The 23599-nt window shown below is 40.0% G+C and overlaps 1 protein-coding gene across 2 annotated transcripts in view; it reads right to left on the reverse strand.

The window, feature by feature from the left end:
• The window catches only part of STX18 (syntaxin 18), a 112607-nt gene that overhangs the window by 65433 nt on the left and 23575 nt on the right, over window positions 1-23599 (reverse strand). Inside the window, exon 1 of one of the 2 annotated variants that reach the window (XM_044226205.1) lies at window positions 7308-7363. The exons of the other annotated variant lie outside the window; for it this stretch is intronic. The gene's annotated coding sequence lies outside the window, so the exon portion shown is untranslated. Of the gene's footprint in view, window positions 1-7307; window positions 7364-23599 lie in introns of those variants that run through there. 2 annotated transcript variants of the gene reach the window in all.

The raw sequence follows: 23599 nt of genomic DNA on the forward strand, positions 1-23599 counted from the left end.
TCAAACACATGTTTAATTGGCTCTTGAATTTGTGTGCATACAAAACTAAATACTTTGTTGGAAAGGATTTGCTCAGGGAGTATATCCACTGAAAAGGTCTGGTAAGAAAAGAAAGTGAAACACACAGGACCTAAACCCTCTTTGTAGATTATCTAAATGTGGGTATAAAAAGAGCAAGCAAAGAATTTAACAGGAGAACCACGCCCAGCAGAACTCACTTTGCTTTCATCAGGAAACTGGAACTATTATTCACTGTGTCTTAATATGAAGACTGATCAACACCTCGTAACTCAAACTTCACCCTGGGATGACTATCACTCTCTGGAGTTCACACGCACGGAGACAGAAACAGGTTCTGAATTCTTTCACCATCTCACTACGAAGCTAAGCTCAGATTTAGAAACCAGTCAGGGACGTCTGGGGAGGCAGCCGGGTTCTCCGGGCAGGGGTAGACTGCCCTCTTCCCCAGCAGTCTGAGAGAATGTGTGCCCTGGAGGGACGGTCAACATGAGCTCCTCAAACTTTTGTCAAACATCAATGCTTTCAAGGCTTATGCAGTGCAGGTTCTGAAGAAATCCGGTGAACTTTCATGAGATTTAAATTTTACAGCTTCAGGTTTTTTGCTGCATAATGAGTATTTTTAAAAAGTTACGCCACATTCTGCTTCCACTGTATTTTCTAAAACCTACTCATTTCGACTTTTCGTTTTGGAAAAGTGAGACAAATACAAAAATGGTTAAGAGCTTAGTGTAGAATCAGGAAACAAAGATATCGATGATCATGTCAAAAAACAAATAATACATGTTCATAAAGTTCATACAGTATACATGTTCATACAGGATATTGTAAACACCAAGTGCAAATTATACATGTTTCTGTTCTCACACAATCAGAATCTGAAGAGATTTGGAATAGGTGTCTCTCCACGTGAGTTCAGGCACTGCTACGAATGCGAAACATCAATCATTTTCTCTAAGCAACCCAACTTTTTGGAAAAGACACTGGCGTTTACTTCCCATGCCATCCATAGCTAATTTCACAGTCCCCCAAAGGAAAAATTCCCCAAGCATTTAAGAGAATCAAGATGTCTTGTATAGGTAGTAAGTTGCAAAACGGGATAGAAAGTGATTAAAAATTATAAATGATATGACTCGGTAGTTTCCACTGTACTGGACACCAGAATGTGTTCAGCTTTATGATTCTAAACACTCTTTTGCAGGGAGGAGGGGATGACGACATGGGGAGGGGAGATGGGGCAAAGGGATGGGCACAGGGGCCAGGAATTTTGATTGTGATATTAGAAAATGACACACCTCATTATCTCTATTGCACGCAGCATACCCACCTAGCAACTAGGCCCCAAATCAGACACCACGTAGTACATGTCCATGAACTGGTTTCACTTTTAATTCAAATTATAGTCACCAACAAAGACAAAATCTAAATATCTATTCTGAAGTATCAGTAGAAAAAGCTCTTTAGTTTTAAAATAATCTCAAAGCATAATGCCATTTTGAAGCTTTAACAGCATGATGTTTGGTAACAATTAAATATCAATGTCTCCTTGAAGCAGAGTTGTAATACCTTCCTCTGCTTTTAACCTTACACATGTGAGAACTTAGGAAAGAAACAAGAACCCCATTTTCACAGAAAGCACAAGAACTGGAAAGAGGTTCATGGACTGAACCACTGTTTTGTTGGTATGTTCTTGGCTCTTCTCCTGCTCATGTAAGAAAAATCAACAAGGTAAATACATGCTTTTTCTCCTACCTCCTTAACCCCGAGTGCCACAGTGGCTTCCTTTAGGACTTTACCTAACAGCCAAAACCCTGCCTCGGGCTCAGACATTCTAGGCCTGCAATGTGGGCCTAGAAAGATTACAGAACACACACAAGAGTCGATGGAGGTGATAATGCAGACATTATGAGGCAAAAAGGAGCAATAATCCTGGCAGTAAGAAAGTCCATGTTAACCACCGGTTTGTATAGGGGACACAGGAGTGTTCATGCAGAGAAGGCATCTGGGCACACTCCATGCCCCTGGTCAAGTCATTTCTTCATGCTTTGGTCTCCTTGCTTGGAAAAGGACGAGATCCTTGATCCCCAAGTCCCTGATCCCCAAGGCCTATCTGAGCTCCAGAGATTCCACTACTTTTCGTATTTGACTAAAAACTGAATAGTGAGTCTTCAAGCAAGTTTTCACATCCCAGTTTTATGGGTAACTAGAATTTAATTTACAAGGGAAAGAATTTAGCACTTATTTAATATCTTGGAAGGGGGAGAATCTCAAGCAAGCTCCACACTGAGCACAGAGCCTGACGCAGGGCTTGATCCCACAACCCCAAAATCATGACCTGAGCCAAAATCAAGAGCAGGCTGCTTAACCAACTGAGCCACCCAGGCACCCCCAGCATTTATTTCTGGGAACCTACTGCAGGGCAGAACACATTGCATATTTTCACATATTTAATCTTCACAACAATCCTCTATTATCAACTTTCCCATTTTACCAACAAGAAAACTGAGACAAGCTAGAGGTGTAAAATCAGATCTGTCCAATTAACTATTCATGCTTTCTGTACATCATGGGCTCTTTCCTGCCACAAAAGAATGGTATGCTGAATCTCCCAATGAGAAACTGCAATCCAGTGCTTTGTACGCATAAGACACTGTGCCAGGCAGGACGCACACAGGTGGGAAGCACGTCCTTCTCCCCACGGGCCCTACCTTCTGGGACTAAACCATAAAGGGGTATGCCCTGGATTGCAGCAGGCCACTGAAAGCCCTACATCTGCTATGAAATCAAGGGGAAGAAAGGGTATGGTCGGCTGGAAAAACAGAGACCTTGGACTTTGGAAGCGGGAAGAAGAGGGAAGACTTCCCTGGCCTCACACAGGTCTGGGTAAAATTTACATCCCCCATGGCCCTCTCCACAAGCTGTTCAGATGATTCTAAAGTACAAGCAGGGCCAAGAACCACTGATGGTGGGGACACAGCAAAAAGGACTCGGGAATCAGTCACTAGCTCTGTGGCTGTTCCCCAATTACTTAAGCGATCTTTGCCTCAGTTTCTCCATTTGTAAAATGGGAAAAAATAATAGTATATACCTCTTAGGGTGCGTGAAGATGAAATGGGTTATTTTCTGCAAAGGGCTCAGAAAAATGTCTGGCATATAACAAATACCACGCAAACATCCGAAGATCTTGGATGCCCAGTAAAGGACTTTCTGTAAGTCAACAGTGTTAAATGTTCTCTTACACAGAGATGACAGATGACAGCTTTTCTTCTTTCTTTCATTCTTCCTTTCATATTTAAATTGTATACTTAGATGCAAGAAGGAAATGGTAACCTTATGCCAGTCCCACTTCAGCACCAGGGCCCTCACTCCTCTGTCTGAATTTACAAATAGGAACAAAATAATAATAAAATTGATTTTTAGGGAAAACAATCTGTTGAGTAAACTGTAACCAGTAAGGTTTTTTTAAAAAGGAAGTTCTCACAGTACCCTGGCAGTAAGAAAGAACAAGTTAAAATGGATATAAGAGTTCAAAATAAAATGACAGAGCACAGGGGCACCTGGGTGGCTCCATCGGTTGGGCGTCCAACTCTTGATTGGCTTAGGTCATGGTCTTGGGATCATGAGATTGAGGAACCCCTGTGTCGGGTTCCTTGCTCCATGGGGAGTCTGCTTGAGGTTCTCTCTCCCTCTGCCCCTCCCCCTGCTTGTGCATGTGTGTGCTAACAAATAAATCTTTAAAAAAAAAAAAAAAAGACAGAGTGCAGTGGTGCTGTCAACAGACACACTATGGGCTCTAAACCCGGCCACATCTCAAACACTGGGATGGTGAAGGAGAATGTCAGTGATAATCAGAATACATGATTTTTAAAAATCCCAAAGTTGAATTATGGTTCTTTAAATAAGTGCACCTTTGTCAAGATCTCTTTGTCATTTATACTTTCAAAAACAAAATTTCTCCTTTTTTCCTCCACTTACTATATACATTCCCAAAATGAAGAAATGGAGAGTCAGAGGGCCTGCCCAAGGCCACGGCTGCAGGAACACATAACAATCTCTTGAACAGCAGCCCTGGCAGGGAGGTCGGGGGAAAGCAGATGCCTGGGCAGCCGGGGGAAGCAGCACCCAGTACCCGCTGGGGCATCTCCCAGCCCTCACATCCCCCCATCTCAGAACACAACCCAGGGAGATCCTGGGGCCACTGTTCTGCGTCAATGAGGGGCTTGGTGAGGAGGGCCTGTCACAGATCCTGCCTCCCCTGAACTGCTCCAGCCAATCCGGTGGCAAGTCCTGCATATTCTGCGGCTTGAGTGACTCTTAATGCAGCCTTGCTGGTCGTCCAACTCCTCACTGCTGTCCCTCTGCAGGCTTGCCTGGCTCCCATGCTGCGTCCACGCTCCCACACCTGCTGCAGGGCTAGCCCAAGCCCTGTGCGGGGAGGAGCTGGGCCTGGGATAAGTGTGCTATTTGAAAGTCCGCAGCATGGAGCATCATTAGCCACGAAGGCTGACCTCCATGACAGTGGGCAGAAATGCTGATGTTTTACCTCTAATGCTCTCCGTGCTACATAACTATTGTACCATGGGTTTGCAATTGAAAAGACCCGGCCACTGGCCACATTAAACCATGGTGTTGGGTGCAGATTCCAATTCTAGAAGCCTTAAGCACTCCAGGCGTGCAGAGAACAGATGTTCCCAGCGCTGAGTGAAGGAAGGGTGTGCGGAGTGCTGACCTCCGTGCCCTCTGCAGGAGGGAGGGAGAAGGCTCCCCCACACCAAGGCAAGCTACTCAGTCTCTTCGCAGGGTGCCTGGCCAACATGAGGACCGGCTTCTTCATGTTTTACACAGAACTGAATTTCATAAACCCAGCATGTCAGCAGCACGGTTTCTGAGGATTGTGGCTGGGCCTGCCACCCCAGATCCATGACGACCCAGACGGGCTGTAGGAATGCAAGATCACAGGCAATGGCCCAGACTCCCTCTCAGGCTCCACAGAGCCGGGGAGATGTGAAGACATGATACTCCCCCCATCTCCCCAGTATCCACACAAGAAAGCCTCTTCAGTGCAGGTTTAGGATAGTGTGACCTCCAATTTAGCTCTGAGGCTCAGGCAGAATTGCCAGGATTATCGGACAAAATGCCAGCAAACAGCACAGACTTCCAGTTTCTAAGATGTTAACAATGCACGGTCAATGAAGCAAAACAGAGGGTGGGAGGCAGAGGGGAGGCACTAAGGAAAACTAGAAAAAAACTAGGAAAAAAGTCACCATTCAACTTACTCAGCATTGACTCATCGGGCCCCAGAGCCAGAACTGGTGCTTTACTATTCTGTGAGGAATACCAACAGCATCGACAGACAACTGAACATCTATACCCTCACTCACTGCCTCAGAGAACACTCGGCACCAGGCGATGTGGCACTGTCCCACAAGTATGAACTCACTGAATTCTCATAAACAACGTTATGACGAGTATTCTTATTCCCATTTTACACATGAGGAAACTGAGGCACAGAGTTAAATGCTGTGCCCAAAGGCACTCAGCTAACAGGCAGCATAGCTGGATTAAAACCCAGTTAATCTGACTCCAGAATCTTCGCTTTTAAGGACTGCCTATCATGCTACAATTTATAAAATCTGCCAAGAAGATATGTCCACTGGTCACCAGAACCACCTTGTCATACCATCCTGAGATAAATCTACTGTGCCTAGAAGGAAATCTGTATGGACCCTACTCAGTTAAACTAAGATTAACTTTATCTTCTAGACACAGGAATATAGGAAGACAATATGCCATCACAGCCGGAGAGCCTATTTCTAAGTGTTTCCATGCGAAGGTATAGGATAGGAGTCAGAGAGGTATGATTACTAATTACTGGACATGGACAGATGCTGTGGGAATTTCTACTTACTAAAGAAGTCACCTAAGTCTTTAATAACAATATTAACAAGGAAAATCTAACTTAACTCTTGTTCCACAGAACCCCAGTGCACACTTTGTTACCGTAAACTTACAACTCGTTTATAAATGTCTTCTCTGGAAGTGTTTTTTTTTTTTTTTTGAAGAACAAAAAGTGGAGGGAACCACTTGCAGAAAATAGAAAAACAAGCAGATTCGAAGTGACTTTTCTACTTGCTTGCAAAGTAAGAGTGGATAACAAGCCCAATAATGATAATAAACCCCATGCAATGATGACACTACCACCGATCTATCAACAAGGTTTCCCTCCTAGACTTGCTGTGCTTTGAAACACCTCCTCTCACCGGTTCTGGCATCTTCCATCCTCGGCACAATGACTGGCATACAGTCCCAGTCGTCCATCAATATTTACTGACTTGCTAAACAGAAGAAAGTACATGTGTTTGGGCCATTTGTGTCACTGGTCCAAACCAAAATCAAAGACTTCATAATCTCTCCAAGAAATATAGTTCTGTGATGTTAATTCATGGTAAATAACACCATTGTTAGGACAAAACAATCAGTTATAAAACACAGGCAGTCAGGACATTTAGGGAGGATAATAAGAACAATTAGCTTATATCCAAAGAGGTATAACTTAGTATTCCAAAATACTAGGCGAGTAGCAAAGCATTTTTAATTTTAAGAAAAAGATCTTGGTTTCATAGTAGATGAAAAGAAAAAAAGGAGAAAAGGATGGGGGATGAGAGACTCTAAAAGCTGGGGAGACTGAAACCTCTCTCTTTGAGGGCCTCTGAGTTAAAACATCATCTGTTTCCAAGGCTTAGGGCTATTTTTGCAAGAAGACAGAAAGCTCACCTAGACAGCATATTCCAGCTCTAGAATTCCTGCATTATAGCATTCAAATCAAAATACACAACTAGGCCGAACAGCCAAATGAATTAAAAAGGTGCCACTTCTTAGCCAGGGGACAATTTCAGGCTATCCTGAGTTTACATAAAACAAACATTTCAAAAATTTACCCCAGTGCCTAACAAACTCTCCTTAAAAGATCTTTTCTTTTAAATTAAAAACAGTAGCTTTATTAATGCACAACCCATTTCAAATTTGAAACACAACTCTAAGCCATACCTTGTTGAATGGAAAGCCATAATTGTAATGTGGAATGAGACCAACTGAAATCAATGTAAGATATCTGAATTAAGTAAATACTTTTTTCCTAGGGGGTAGTATGAAACGTATGAAATTACAGTAGTAAGAAGTTATTAATTTGAAATTATAAAGTGGAATTGAAGACTTCAAAATATTCATAGATTTTTTTCAAAGAATTTTGAAAGCAAAGAAAACCATATCATTCTCTGGAAAAGCCTTACCTTTTAGTAAAACAACACTCAGTGTGCACAGTTGCTTGACCATGTCCTGCAAAGCAACAGCAACATGGATCCCACCAAGCCCGGCACTGTTTAGAGTTGGATTTTGAGGTTCACAGGTATTATTACACTGATTGGCTTCTACACAAACATCCATTATTTAATAGCTAATCCAATTTAATTATTAAACCTGAGCCAGGTGAGAACAGGAACTGTGTCAAGTTACCTGTAAAACAGAATACTGTGCCAAGCAGATTTATGAAAATTCCAACAAACAATCAGTAGGCAAAGAATCACCAGCAGCAGAATGTTACCTCCAAGTCAGAATAACTAACTACTGGGCACTCAAAAATGTTTGCTAGATGAAAGACTAAAGGAATGTTAGTTTGATGGGGGAAATGGCCTGTTAAGTTTATTTTCTCCCACTAAAATGACTGATTAAAACAGCAGTTACTCGTGGATTTCACCCCACTGCCCACAGTCCAAATGGGTCACTGTCCCCCACCATTAGGACCCATGCCTGGGGTAGAGGGGGGGAACAGCTGTGTGTGACTTATCTGAGCACAAGCATCAGTGACTGTGTATCTATGATCCTATCCTCAGAGGGATTTTAAAGTAGGTTCTTCATCACCTGGTATTACAAGAAAAAAAAAAAATCTTGCCTCTTCAACTATATTTTAAATTTCCTTTATAATAACTTTATTTTCTGCTTTTTGTGAAAAATGCAAAATATAAAGAAGAAAAAAAACCCAACCCATCATAACACCATAATCCAGAAATAAGCTTTTACCGCTTTGATGCATTAGGATCCATTTTATGCACATATTCTTTAATAGAACTGAAATCTTCTTATATATATAATTCTATACTCTTAATTTAATTGACACCATAATGAGAACTTCCCCATGTAATTAAAAATTCTTCTAAAAATTACTTTCATGGCTATATAACATTTCATTGTTAAAATTCACTGTAATTTGATGGTTTCTCTACTGCTAAATGGCTAAATTGTTTCCTCTAATTTTTCACAGGGATAAATTATGCTGTAATGAACATCTTTTTGCTAAACCATACCAGAGTATTTTTGTATACTGAATCTTTAGCAATTTAGTATTGCTAAATCTTCTAGTAATTCTTTAAGGTAAAGTCTTAGAAGAGGAACCACAAGACCAAAAATTACCAACAGCTTTAAATCTCGGCATGTACCACCAAACTGTATCCTAGACCAAAGACAGCCTCTGCCTCCTGGGGCACCCCAGCCCCAAGCACAAATCAGTGCTGTGGTGCTGCCCAGAGTGCCCTCCCTTCCACGATTTAAAACAGTCCACAACCTAATTATCCTAATATCACTAAACCCAATTTTTTTTTTTGCCTCAGGTTAATGAAAAATTTCTTCTTCTTCTTTTTTTTTTTTTTTTTTAAGAACAGAGTAGCATTTATTTTCTAATGATAATTTTCTACACCACAGGGCAGAGTGAGACTTCAGTCTCCTCATCTGGAAAGCGAGGACAGTCAGGCTGCATGAACCCCAAGACTGTGCTGATTCTAACGTCTGAAGATCTTCTCTGTCGTTGCACAGACACCATGTGCGCTGGGGTTCACAGGACACTGACACAGGAAAAGAATGTAACTTAGTCACTCAAAACCATTCAGCTGTTACTCATCTTGTTTTTCCTGGAGCAAATCATGAACAATAACTCTGCAAATTGAAAATACATAAATACAACTGCCATCCCGTTTTATAAAAAGAAAGATAACGTTTACTTCCGGTACTTAAATTCATAACCTAGTTTTTGATTCTCAATTCAGGCTCTATAAAACTAGATGCAACAGCTGGAAATTCTGATTCAAAATTATGACTTCGCAGCAAACCAGATGCGATATCGAAGATAAGGTTTCCTGGAGAAGTACAGCATTTTAAGAGGCAATCGAAAACCTGTATTAGATTTTCTGCAGAAAAACAGAAACCTCCAGGATACTCCTAAGCATTTAGGACCTGCACAGTAACAGAAAGACAAAGCTGCCAATCTGCAGTTCACAACTCTTTTAACAGCCACACAGCATATTTACCTGATGCACGCACACAGAGCTCTATTACCCTCTCGGTGTAACGCACCTACAAGTACCTACCCAATAGCTCAAAATCACTGTTGGCAAAAAGAAAACAAATAGCACTAATTTTTTTAATCCTATGAAAATTACATTAGGATAAAAAGTACCAAAAATACCCTAAACATTATTTTAGCAGCAAACTCAAGCAGACCTCTGTTACTTGAAAAACAGTAAAAGTTACCTAAAACAACGTAACTAGGAAAAGAGAAAAACAAATCAGGGAAAGTGACATTATTATTAAGTCAGCAAGACAGCTACCAAGTCAAAAACTTCACTTGTAAAAAAACAAAACAAAACAAAACAAAACAAAAAAACAAAAAAAAACATTTTTATTCTTGAAACTTAAAAATTAATTTCATAGTATATAATGCTGTTGGGGGACAAAAACATTTTCCCTTTTATATCTTTTCAAAGGAAGTTGAAATGATTAGTAGATTTGGAGTGAAGTCTTACCTAAGAATTTTACATGTTTGCCCTTGGATCTTAGTTAAAAAAAAAAAAAAATACTGAGTTCTTATTAGATGCCTTGAGTTGAGAAAAAGGACACAGCTCTTTGCACTCATGTTGGGTGCTCGGGTGCATAGCGGGGGCACACACCCCTGGGGGTGCAGGGTGACTTGTGGAGGTGTACCTGGCTTGCACACTTTTAAGGGGATTGATGTCCAGGTCTTCCACCTCCATAAAGGCCCCCCTCCCGAAGCGGCTCTGCCTGGGAATCTGCTGAAACCCACAGCCCACTGGCTCTACTTTCCCACAGGCCCTTAACAAGCACCCCACCCACTTTGTAAGAGGAGGGAATGCAGCCCTCCCCACACCCGAATCTTACCATGGGGCACCATCCTGGGTGCCCAAACCTCCAACAAAGGAACCTTGGAAACCCCAGCTGAGATGAGAGAGGGGACAGCTCCTGACCGCACAAAAAACGCCCTCCCAGATCTACGAGGCATCCATTTTTTTTTTTTTCACTTATTAAAATGAATGAAGGATCGAACAGCTGCCAGCAGATAGATTCTTTTTAGAGTTTTGATGGCAGTTTTGGATGTAACTGAGGAAGTTCAAAGAACTGAGAGGAGTGGCTGTGCTCTAACAAACTCCTTCCATTCTTGTCCACACGTTGATGCAAACAAGGTTTTTTACCTCTTATGTTACAGGAAATGAAAACTAAGAACGCAGTTGCTATTGAACATGGTCGTATTCTAGAAAAAAGCAACATTCACCCACTTGCACATGATCTGGTTAGGGGGAAAAAAAAATCCATTGCCTTAAAAGATTTTCTGAATCAAATGGGTTTTTTTGTTTTAATCTGTATACACTGATAACAATCACAAAGGTAACTCAACAGAGAACAATTCAGCATCTTGGTCACTGCTGGAAATTTTTTAAAAATTAAGTTTCAATTTGCATACCCATTTTTATTGCAGAGATGTATGAGAGAATGAGCAATAAAAGGTTTTCAAGCATAAACAGAGATAGGGTAATATTATGTGGGGGAAGTGAAATGAAAATACAAATTCGAGGAGAGAAAGATTGTGAAATTTATAACTATAATAAAGTTTTTTCATGGATTCTTTCAACAAATGATGGGTAAGTATCAAATACAGTATTTAGATTCTGTGGGATACATTTAAATGAGTAATCAAAAGTTTCACTTTAAAATGTCAAGTTTTATAGTATCCTGGAAATTATATCCTTCGCAACTATTTAAACTTCCAATGAAAAATTATAGATGTCACAATATAAACATATGTGTTTATACATAAATATATTTATGTGTGAAAGGTTACCTAGTTTTTTCAAAGTTCTTTTAAGGATAAATGAGCGAAAATGTTTAAAGGTCCCTGGTTTATGGTCTGGTGGGGAGAAAACGACTTAACATGTATAATTACAGATACTCAAAGTTCTGTGAAGCAAAAACAGACGGAGACTATAGCTATAAAACAGAGGTGCCCAACCTAGTCTGGGAGAAGGGCTAAGAAAAGTAAGCCTCAAGAGGATAAGTATTGTGCCTTTCTTATTCATTCTTATATTCCAAGGGTCTAGAATAAATGACTAAAGGTGATGTTTGAGCTAAGAAGTAAATAAAAATAAGGGGTTGACCTGGCAAAGACCATGGAGGCAAAGACAGCTGGCCTGGCAAAGACAGTTTCAGATAGAGGAAATAGCACAAGTAAAGGCTATGAGGCAGAGAACATGAAATGTTTGAGGAACCAAACTGGACCATGCCATGCATTACAATCTCTATTAGAGATTTTCTTTTTCCTAAAGAGGTAACTGGAAGGAAACATTTTAATCAGGGAAATGATCTAATCAGGTTTACTTTTTATATATTTATTATCTCTCAGGGGAAAAAAAATCTGTTGCTAATCAGGAAGAAGAAGGAACTCATTCATTCATCCATCAAGTATTAACTGTGCATCTGTTTTGTGCCAGATACTATATTGGGCACTGAAGATACAGGAGTAAACAGATAATGAAGCCCTGGTAGAACGTGCAACCCATCAACAAGGATTTATGTTGAGAGAGAGAAAAGAGAAGCTACTTGGGAGACTAAGAGAAAACATGTATTTGCTAATCGCCTATCTGCAAAGGACCTGTCCCCACAATATATAAAGAACTCTCAAACCTAACACTAAGAAAACAATACTCAGTTTTAGAATGGGCAAAAGACTGGCACAGACACCTCACAGAAGATGGCGAATGGGCATGTGAAAGATGTTCTGCATCTTTAGCCATTAGGGAAATGCAGATTAACATGAAATATCACTACATACTTATGAAAATTGCTAAAATAAAAAACGCTCACAATACCAAGTATTAGTGAGGATTCGGAGTACCTATAACTCCCACATTTGCTGGTGATGATACAAAGTGGTATAGCCACTGTGGAAAATAAGTCAGCAGTTAATTTTTTTTAATAGTACCTTGGCCTGAGACAGAATTTATACAGCATATAATTTACCCATTTAAAGTATGCTAATCAATGGTTTCTAGTATATTTACAAGTTGTACAACCATCACCCCAATAAATTTTAGAACATTTTCATCACCCCCAAAACCCATATCCAGTAACAGTCACCCCCCATACCTCCCCAAACCCTTCCAGCCCTAGGCAACCAATCTACTTTCTCTATGTCCACCTGTCTATGTTGATACGGATTTACCTCTTCTGGACATTTCATATTGATGGAATCATACAATATGTGGCCCTTTGTGACCAGCTTCTTTCACCTAATGTGTTTTCAGGTTCACCCGTGTTGTAGTATCAATACTTCATTTCTTTTCCTTGCCAAATAATACCAGTTGTATGACTATATCACACTTTATTTATCCATCATCAGTTGATGGATGATGGATGGACATTTGGATTATTTTTCACTTTTGATCATTATAAGTAATGTGGCTAAGAACATCCGCACAGAGGTATTTTTTATAACATTAAGTATATACTTCACATATAACCTAGCAATCCCACTCGTGGGTATTTGCCCTAGAAAAATGAAGATTTATGCTCACCCAACACAAATATTTGTAGCAGCTCTTTCCATAATTGCCAAAAACAAGAAACAATCCAAAAGTCCTTTAAGAGGTGACAGATAGATGGACGGATTTGATATATCCATATCAAATACCACTCAGTAATAAAAGGAACTACTGACAGATACACACACATCCAGAGTGAATCTCAAAAGCACTGTGCTAGCTAAAAGAAGTCCCCAAAAGATTCCTATATGATTCCACTTACATAACGTTCTTGCAAACACAAAACTATAGCAAGGAAGGCCAGGTAGGGGAGGGGTAGGAAGACAGGTGTGGCTACAAAGGGATAACATGAGACAGATTTTGGGGAGTGATGAAACCATTCTGGATCCTGATTATACAATGGTTACACCAAGTGTGTGTATATGTATGTATGTGTGTGTGTGTGTGTGTGTAGGTATGTGTGAGAATATGTAACGTTAAAATCCATAGAAATGTACAGCAGAAAGGTCAATTTTACTGTATGTTAATTTTAAAACAAAACTACGGTTAAGAAAAAAGAGAAGCTAACTGTGAAGACAGACATGGATCCTTCCAGCACCTTATGCTCCAGTCTTGGAAAGGAATTATTCCTTATTTACTGGATGCTTATCACCCACAAGTCACCGTGTCAGAGAGCCAATCTCAGAACAAATGATTCTGGCCCCCCAAACCCAGAGGTACAAAGTCTTCTGAGTCCAAATGTAGGGTGTTTGTTCATGTCAATACAAGCCCCCCACCCCGGGTTGCTTGGGAAAATTATGAGTCATCATTCAATCAATCAGTCATGACTAACACTCCTCCTAGAGTACAGGACATAGAAATACCGAGCTGAAAAGCATCTGCTTTAGGCCTTTCAACTTGGGGCTCATATCCCAAACCACTGCTGTTTTGTTTTTGTTTTCTGTGTGTTCACAATGTCCTAACAGTCTATCAGGTGGGCCACACCACACTTCCATTTTAAAGCTGCTCTGGAAGAAAACCACCTCTCTTTACATCACCCCTTCTTGCCTCTGGGTTATGCTATGTAGCCTGTATTTAACTTTAGATGATACCAAACATAACTTCCAGAGTTGAAAATCCAGGGTTTTACTTGGGTTGCAGTCAGAAACACAAAGAAACGTCACTTTAATTACACAGGTTTTACATATATAAAGTTTATTACTTTAAAGCAAATTTTTTAAAGTTTATTATTTTTTAAAGTTTAAAGTTTATTACTTTAAAACTTCAGGAGGCCCGGGAGTAGTACATCCCAAAATGTCAGGATCATTATTCTGAAGTCAACAAGAAGGAGCTGGTTTGTAGCAAAAACTGAATTGAACATGGGAGCCAAAAGACCTCAGTTTGAATGATGACAGGCTTTGCTTACAATAGGGCCAGGTTCCAAACAGCTGATAAACAAGCACATAATATGTTAAAAATAACATATAATATAAACAGTAAATGTTAATAAGGTGTGCTAAATGGTGAGGAACATTATGGGGGATGGGGAGAAAAAGTAGAAGTGAAGGGAAATCCAGGTAGAGCATGGTAAAAATCTGGGTGAAGTGTGGGGAAAGAGGTGACTTGCAATTTTAAATGGGGAAGTCAGGATGGCCTCTTTGAGAAGATAATGTGTAAGGACATGTTTGAAGGAGGAGAGATAAGAGTTAGCGAGACAGAGATCTAGGGGAAAACATTCCAAGTAGAGGGGGCAAGGCCCCTAAAGTCCCATAAAGGCCCAGAGACAGAATTCCTAGCATGTGTCTACTGGGCATCTCCAAGCAGAGATGCCAGGCAGGGAGTCAAACAGAAAGTTAGAAAGGGAAGTCTAAGCTAGGAAAAAAACTGGGGAGTTACTGGGATTCCGATAATAGAGCTGCAGGGCTAGATGAGATCACCATTCAATCATTCTTTGAACAAATATTTAGTTGCCTGTGTGTCAACTCCGTGGTGAGAAGAGGGAAAAGAGACAGAAAGAGAAACTCAGCCTCACAGAACACCTTACAGTTCAATTCTAGTTTAACCAGAGCAATGGGGGGAACCCAGGGGAAAGAAACTGAGATAATAAAGAAAGTTAAATAAAAGATTTAGTGTAAAATGTAGGTAATCCTAAATCAGATTCGTAATCTAGGTGATGAGCTGCAGGGCTATACTCCATGTCTCCGATCATCACTGACACTCTGTTCATCAACCTGCTCTTTGAGAAATTCAGGAACAAGAGTCAGAAGATGAATCAGAGGTACCTTCCTTCCAATCGGTTTCAAAGAGGAATTTTGCCTGCCCAGCCCATGTTCATGCAGATGCTGGCTATTCCTTGTACCAGCAATGCCACATCACGGCTGTTATATAACAGTGTTAGTTTTTTGTTCTACACAGCTGAACATTTTATTTTAATCATAGCTATTCATAAAAATGGGTATTTCATCCCCCCATATATGACAGATATCTTAGGGAGGGCAGCATAATTTTGATGCAATACTAACAGTGACTCATAAATAGGCTTTGCTTCAAAAAGTTCTACAGTTTGGGCGCCTGGGTGGCTCAGTGGGTTGAGCCGCTGCCTTCGGCTCAGGTCATGATCTCAGGGTCCTGGGATCGAGTCCCGCATCGGGCTCTCTGCTCAGCAGGGAGCCTGCTTCCCTCTCTCTCTCTCTGCCTGCCTCTCTGTCTACTTGTGATTTCTCTCTGTCAAATAAATAAATAAAATCTTTAAAAAAAAAAAAAGTTCTACAGTTTGGAATATATGTTTTTTGGACAACCAAGAGAGCCAACAAATGTCCATTTGAACCCATGTGGCAGGTGAATTAACAGTCCCTTAAAACCTGCGGGATGGCATGTCTGTATATTAGGTCAGCTGTGTGCTAGAAAATCTTAAATATTGGACTGAAATGTGTGCTAACACCCGAACACCACCCAAGATTAGTTTATGTGCACTGCCAGGTTGGCTGAGGTTCTCTTGAACAGAAATTAATTCTAGCTAGGTTTCAAAAGGAGGGGAGAAGTACTGGATGGATACTAAGGTTATTCAACATATTTGAGAGATGGACTAAAATTCAGTGTTTATCAACTTAAGCTCCACTGACATTCTGAGCCAAATAATTCTACATTCTAGGGGAGCTATCCCAGACATCGCAGGATGGCTCAGCAGCATCACTGCCCTCTACCCACCCAGATGACAGCTGCAGCCCCCAAGCTGTGATGACCAAAAACGTCTCCAGATAAAGCCAAATAACCCCAGAGGAGGTAGAACTGTCCCCAGCTAAGAAGCCCTGGTTGAATGAATAAAACACCAGGAGGAGAGCAACAACAGAGATGGGCCTCTGAAACCACTGGAAACCAAGACTGGAAACTCCTCCAGAATGCCCCTAACTTCGAATTCCTTTTTCTCTGTATTTTAGCTGTTGAGTCCCAGCAATGGAAACATGGCCACCAATAGCTCTTGAGTTTTGTTTATTAAAGTCTAGGCCTTTGAACAAAGAAGGAGTCTTTTTCCTAATTCCAATTTTTAAAAACTCCTAGGGAAGGGTTCTGATTATTCGGATTTGAAGGTGGAACTTGCCCCTGTTCTGGGACCTGGAGGGAGATGTTGTCAGGAAACACAGCAGCTTTTGCTGAAACCACCAGCTTTAAGTCAAATGAAGAGCAAGAAGGTGCTATTGTTGATAAAAGGCTGGTTTGGGGACAAAGAGAAAATAACAGGTAGGTACCACAACCATTCAATATTGGCTCATAAGCATAACCACTGCAAATAGCCAGGACATCAACGGTTCTTCATAATGCTGAAGTGGATTTGTTTTTCTATATTTTGGGCATGTTTGCAAATAAGATTCTCTGGGAAGCATTTGAGTCAACTGGGAGACCACTATTAATTTTTGGATAAGTGGGCAAGCAGAGTCCATTAGTACCTATTCTACACTTGGCTGTTTTGTCACTGGTGTATTTTAAAGTGAATTTCTGGATGGCACATTTAAGTAATCCACAGATGAAATCTGGGAATCTGGGAATATTATAATATTATTGCCCACAGCCAGACATGACAAAGGACTGACAATTGGTATGCTTTGTGGGCTACTAACAAAATATACTTTCAACATGTGACTCTGCCTAAGTCAATGGAAGACCATAATTGGACAACCATTGCCCAATTTGTGGGCTAACATAAAACCAAATGTTTGCCTTGAAACCTTCCAATTGGGTTCAAGAAAAAAAAAAATCCAGGAATATGATAATATAAAAAATCCAGGAATATGATAATCAAAAGGACATGAATGCATTCAATTCAGAATTTAATGAAGAAAACAGTCTTAAGTTAAAATTTTTTAAGATCATCCCAAAAATGAAGAGGAGACGGGACAGAGAAAATCCTTCCTGCTGCTCTCATTAGCAATTCCCAAAAATTATGTTCTGTATTAATTCAAGAAACACCTGTCCCTTGAGAGGGGAGATCAGAAAGAGGGTGGGCTCTGGCCTGGATCATAAGACAGAACTCTTAAGGGGTTTCCCATGCATCTGTGATCTCTATAGAAGTAGGCTCAAACACCTGCTTATCACCTTCTCCAAGAAGATGCACCCTGTTATTGGGTCAGGAACCCATCATAATCAAAGGAAGGACACAGAAAACAGTCTGAAGCAGGAGATGAATCCCCTTGGTCAGCTTTGTGGGACCTGGGCCTAACAGTCACAGCACTCTTTGTTCTTGGATCTGTGTTATAGTTGGTCTTAGGGGCTACACACCCCAGTAAGCAACACAAAGAAACAGTATTTTCAAAGTCAACCACTCGGTTACTTAAATATGGCACCCCGGAAATCTCTAAAATCCCAATGTTACTACAAATCCCATTCCTCCGTTTTAAACAGACACCCAACAGAAAGAAACAACCAAGATTCTCCACCCTCTGGTGGGGTAAAGGTGACCCCTGCTCCCAGATTCACTGAAAAGCCAGAGGCTGGGACATCTTCTTGCTAATGCACTAATAACGTGCTAGTTGGTGGTCATTAAACGACTACAAACTTCTATCTTTCCTTATAAAAGACTGATATTCACTTACTGCTCTTACAAATGCTGTGATTTCTTTCCACCTTGCATGGAGAAAACCATGCAAATATGTAAGAGTCAATATTGGAGGAAGAACTGTAAGATTTCACCTCCCACTGAGGGGGAGAACCCAGCCTAAAGGAGACATGATGGTAACCCCTCAGACTTCGAAAACCATGAGGCCAGGACCTGTACACTAGGACTTCATGCATCAGGCAGCACCCTGAAAGTGTTCAGTAACTGCATACCAAGTGATTATTTTTGCAAGGCTTCTTTATGAGTCAGAAAGCCTTGGAGATACACAAATCAGAGAAATGTTTCTCAAACTTCTTATTGCAGATGGGGAAAACAGTTGCATAAATCATTAAGTTAGGCAATTTGTCAAGCACAGTGATAGATAGTATTTCAATGGAAAACAGACTTCATGAGTAAAATTCATTTTCTCATTGTTCTCATTTTTAAGAATCAGAGTAAGAAATAAAAATATTCTTTCTTTCAGCTATTTTGTTATGGTGAAAGGGAGGGGGGTTTAAATGTTACTTAGATGTGATTTCTACTAACTTTTAAGAATCCTTCAGTCCCAACCTTTCCATGCTAAAAACCCTGAATGGATAATCCACTTTGTCTCCATTTTTCAACACATCCATTTATTTAATCTTAATCCCTTAGGACATGGCTTTTCAACTCTTCACTGAAACTATCCCCTACATGATAACCAATTAACCTGGTCAAACCTCCTGGTCTTTCCTCTGTTGCATGATTCTTAGCCCATTATCTGATCAAAATTCTCTCTTCCTGGGGATCCATGGTATTCCAATCTGTACCCTTTATCTTCTGAAGGCACACCCCAGGAAAATTCCCGGCTCCTGGATAAAGGACCTCTTCTTATCACTTTCTCCCTAAACTTGACTTGTGGAATCCATATCCATCCACGGAGCAGTATATGCAGAACATACTGCATAAGTTTTGTTGAGTGAATGCACTGTTGCCTTAGGAATGTTCTCCCATACTAAATGTTCAATACTCACTAAGTGTTACCGCACTGACCTCCCTCAGCTGTAGCCACCCAAATCCCTCCAGCAACTCCGTAGTGTTTTGTTTTTTAAAGATTTTATTTATTTATTTGACAGACAGAGATCACAAGTAGGCAGAGAAAGAAAGAGAGGAGGAGGCAGGCTCCCCACTAAGCAGGGAGCCCGATTCGGGGCTCAATCCCAGGACCCTGGGATCACGACCCAAGCTGAAGGCAGAGGCTTTAACCCACTGAGCCACCCAGGCGCCCCAACTCCATAGTGTTTTCTACTACTTTAATTGTTATTGTTATATACAATCAATGCTGACATTTGTTTATGTGTGGATGCCTAACTTTATGGCCCAGCGGCCTTCTGTGGTCCAAGTTAATAAAAGCTGGTATTTCTTGAACATTTACTATGAGCAGAAACTACTCCTAAGTCTATATATTAACTACCCTATGAAACAGGTACTATAACAATCCCCATTTCACCGATGAGAAAACTGATGCACACAAAGGCAAAATAACTTGCCTGAGTCTCACAATGAGAAAGTGCCAAAGATGGGGCTTGAAACCTAGGCAGGCTGGATCCCAGCACCTCCGTTGTCCACCACCACACGCACTGTAGGCCTTTACACTGGGCCCAGGGACTTCTTTTAGATTATGTACTTATCAAAGGCAAGCACGGTTTTCCTCCCAACTGTTCTTCCAGTGCAGTGTAGAGTGCTCTAACAAAAATAAGGTATGTTAACTGTACTAGTTAAAGTTTTATACTTTGCAGTTATTTCTTTCACTTGATTCACTATATTCATTCAACAAAAGTTTTCTGCATTTCTCTGTGACCTTGCACTGTGGACTGAAAACCAAACAGGGTATGGCCAGTGCCCTGAAGCAGGGAAAACCACCAGTCAACAGTTGCAGTTTTAACTGACATAATTACAGACTGTGTCATTTCAACCAGTGAACAAACCAGTACAATTTTCTATGTGTCCAGAACGTATATGAAAATAAAACTAATAAAATAAAATACTAATAAAAGAATCTTGATATACCAGGAAGAACACAGGGGTTAGAATGACAAAATCCTGATCTGAATTCTTGTCCGGGCACTCTGGGATTAGTGGCTCCAGTCAAGTGAACTTGGGTTCTCGGGAGCTCAGGTCTCTTGCTCATCTATGAAACATGGAGGCCTTCCCAAAAGGACTGTTAGAATCAAGTGAAAATGGCAAATATTTCCTATACTTGACCTCACATGGGCCCCATAACAGCACAACCCAAAAGACTACACTGGTCTCTATCAACAGAGCAGAAGATAATGTCCTCAACTATAAAAAACATAATTTCTCCAAGACAATGTTCAATTAAGTATAAATAACCGGACAAATACAAGTATATTTTAAAAAGAGGTATAGTTTGGAACAGGGAGGTCTCAGAGGGCTGGGTCATTTTTTTAATAGGAAGGGTAACTGGCTGGCTGAAAGGGAAAGCGAGGGTGTTCATGAAGGGACATTACCATGCATAAGTTCTCTGGTGAGGGAAATCAGAGCTACATAGTGAAACCACGTAAAAGGAAGGGAGGGAAGGATCAGCATTGGTTAAGAGGGGCTTGGATGATCTTGTATTTAAAAAAAAAAAAAAAAAAGATATAGTGACCAAGCCAGGAAGAGAGGACAAAAGGCAGACAGTGTGTCTATCATGCAGCCAACGAGGAGCAAGTGCTTACCACCAGCCAGGCATTATGTTTGATACTGGAATACAATGGGAGAATAGAACACACATCCAGCCTTTGATGTAAAGAAGCATATAGTCCAGTGGGACTGGCATAAACAGGTTAAAAAAATGCAAAAATCTAAACCATGCTAAGCACTATGAAGAAAGTAGCATCAGTGGTCCACATGTTATATAATGAGAGGAGGAGTGCTGGTCTAGGAAGCGGGTGGAGAAAGAAGCAAGAATGTTTTTAATGAATTAGATAAGGAAGTAAATGAGAGGGTCCAAAGGCCCTCTCAAGTTCGTATTTTTGTTAAACTCTTTCACCTTCTCTATGAAGATTCTAAGAAGCACAGGGATAAGAAGGAGGTAGTTATTCTATTCTCCCGACTGTTCTTGAGCAAATAGTCTCAGAAATATTAAGCATAAGGGATCTGTGATCTTCTTTCAGTTTAATTTACCCACTGTAATTCTCAGAAAGTACATTCATGCAACCTGGTAGAACTACTTCTCTTCCCCATGACAGAATCCTTAAAACCTCCCAATGAACACAACTTTTAAAAAATAATATGGCATACTAGGAATGGCCATAAAGTTTCTAGAAAAATTCATGGTCTAATATGCAATGATTACAATCCAATAAATACCTCAAAACATTTGTTGCCCATGCTAATTGGAATGTGGATGACTTGAATAATAACTCATGGCGGGGGGAGAGCTCTGAGTGTTGCACAAGCAATCTCAAAACCGTGTTCATCTTTTTGTGTTTTAAGAAAAACTTGAATTGCCAAGGTTCCTGGATAAAATTTAAGTATTTTGAACTGGCCACGGCAATTTATCGTAATTCTCACCCAAAGACTCATCAAATCACAAGTGGACTTATGAAGAGAAATGATTTGAAGGGGATTTTTGAACATTACATACTGAATCTCACAATGGATACCAGCCTGATGAGCAAATGCAACAAAAATGTGTGAAGAGAAAAAGACTGGAAGACATATTTGACAAAAGAGAGATGTTACAGCAGTCTACTGCATTTTTAAAAAAAATATCTTATTAAGTATACAAAGCAACTGAAAATTACTTTAACTATAGTTTTCTCAGTGTAGGAGGAAAATAAATTATTTTTCCTAGCACATTAAAAAAAAAAAGAGTTCTAGTCAGCAGCAATATTTAAGTGCTATTTTTTAAAAAAAATACCTCTGAGGATATGATCCCCTCCCCCACCCTATGCAGTCTTTTCTCTAGCGCAAATTATTGATTTGCAGACAAAAGTATTCAGAAAACTAACATCTGATTTTAACATAAGCTACTGCTAATACAAAATCTTTTGTGACGAGGAAAATCAGTATCTCAAATCTAGGAAGGTAAAACACTAAGTAGCAAAAATGAATCCTTTAAGAACTATCAAACCAAACAAAAAATAAAATTAGATATAAATTCAAGTTTTAGACTGTGGTCAATTGAGGTCTAGACAAAACCCTATGTTTGTTCACTGCCTAGTCTCCAGTCTGCTCCAAGTTTGAAAAGGTAATTGAACACAGTCTATAATTACTGGATTAGACACAGATGGGCTCTGTACATTTCAGGGGGAAAAAAAGCACTGTTTTGATTCATTTTATGATTGCCTGTAAGGTCAGACTTTTCAAAATGTACTTTCATCTGTTAAATGGTTTCTCAAATTCCCTGGGGTATATCTTCAATAACTGTGATGTTTTAAGCAATTTGGGCCTATCAGATCCTGTCTTTGAATGTAACTAGCTGCCCATTTTCTAGTATTATAAATGTGCATGTAGGTTAATTGCTACATCTCTTACATATTTTCTGAAGTTGCAGTTTTGGGGGGAAAACTGAAAAATTGTGCCCCTTTTCCGACAGGAATTGGTCGTGTTGATGGAGATTTTCAAGACAGGGAAAAAAACATAGCTATTTGATAACAAATGATTTAGTGTCCTCTAAAGACCATGAAAAGTATTTTCTACCTGACTTAAGTGAAAAAACAGAAACAAGGAAACAGCAACATTTTGGACAACAGTTATAAGCAAAGTTTAGATTTCTTGCAAGTGAATAATGTGCAAAAACACAATTAACACACACTTGACTCAAACCCTATGCGTTTTGATGTAATAACTCTAAATGACTGAGATGTATGCTGTCTGTGCTAACACAAAAAAGAAAAACACTTTCTAACCGACAAGGAGAAAACCCCTACACATAACATTCTATATCACAATTAACGACATCATTATATAGCAATGTATTATAAATTCACAGTGGAAAATAATATCTAACTTGGAGAACTGGGAATTTGGGTCCCTTTAGGGTACTGTCTACCCTATTTCCAAACATCTTCTATTAAAAAAATTTATTCAATAGAGCTGGACATAAAATTTTTAATTATGAAAATCTGTGGCATACCCAACAGCTTGGGTTAAGATGCCATAAAAAGTCTTCTTTTCTTAGTGTACTTAGCCACAGAAAACAGGTTCATAGGCTAAAGGCTCGGTCAAAGGAGCCCCCGGCCCCACCACACAACCCCAGGAAGAGCAGCAGAATTCCAAGAGCTGCTCGGTGCCGGCAGCGGTGAGGTCGCCAGAACAATCTGCACTTTATCCCCACCTTTCTTAATGTCCTAGGATAATTTTAGATTCTCCACCTTTTTAGAAGTCTCCTTTCTGATCATAACTTCATTTTTTACTCCCAAAATTCACTTCAGTTAGCTACTGTGTGATCCCGTTGGAACAGAAACATCCCAATACCAAAAAAATTAAGAAGACCACATCGAATAAATAAGGAATCGTTCCAAACAGTTTTTTTAAAATATGTATCTTGGAAAGTTAGTTTTTTGTGTTTTAACAAATAAGGAAAGGAGAAACTCAATAAAATAATGAAAAAATTTTAAAAACCTTACGCTAAAATTCATGAACT

This window comes from Neovison vison, chromosome 11, assembly GCF_020171115.1.
Source record: "Neovison vison isolate M4711 chromosome 11, ASM_NN_V1, whole genome shotgun sequence".
Lineage (NCBI taxonomy): Eukaryota > Metazoa > Chordata > Mammalia > Carnivora > Mustelidae > Neogale > Neogale vison.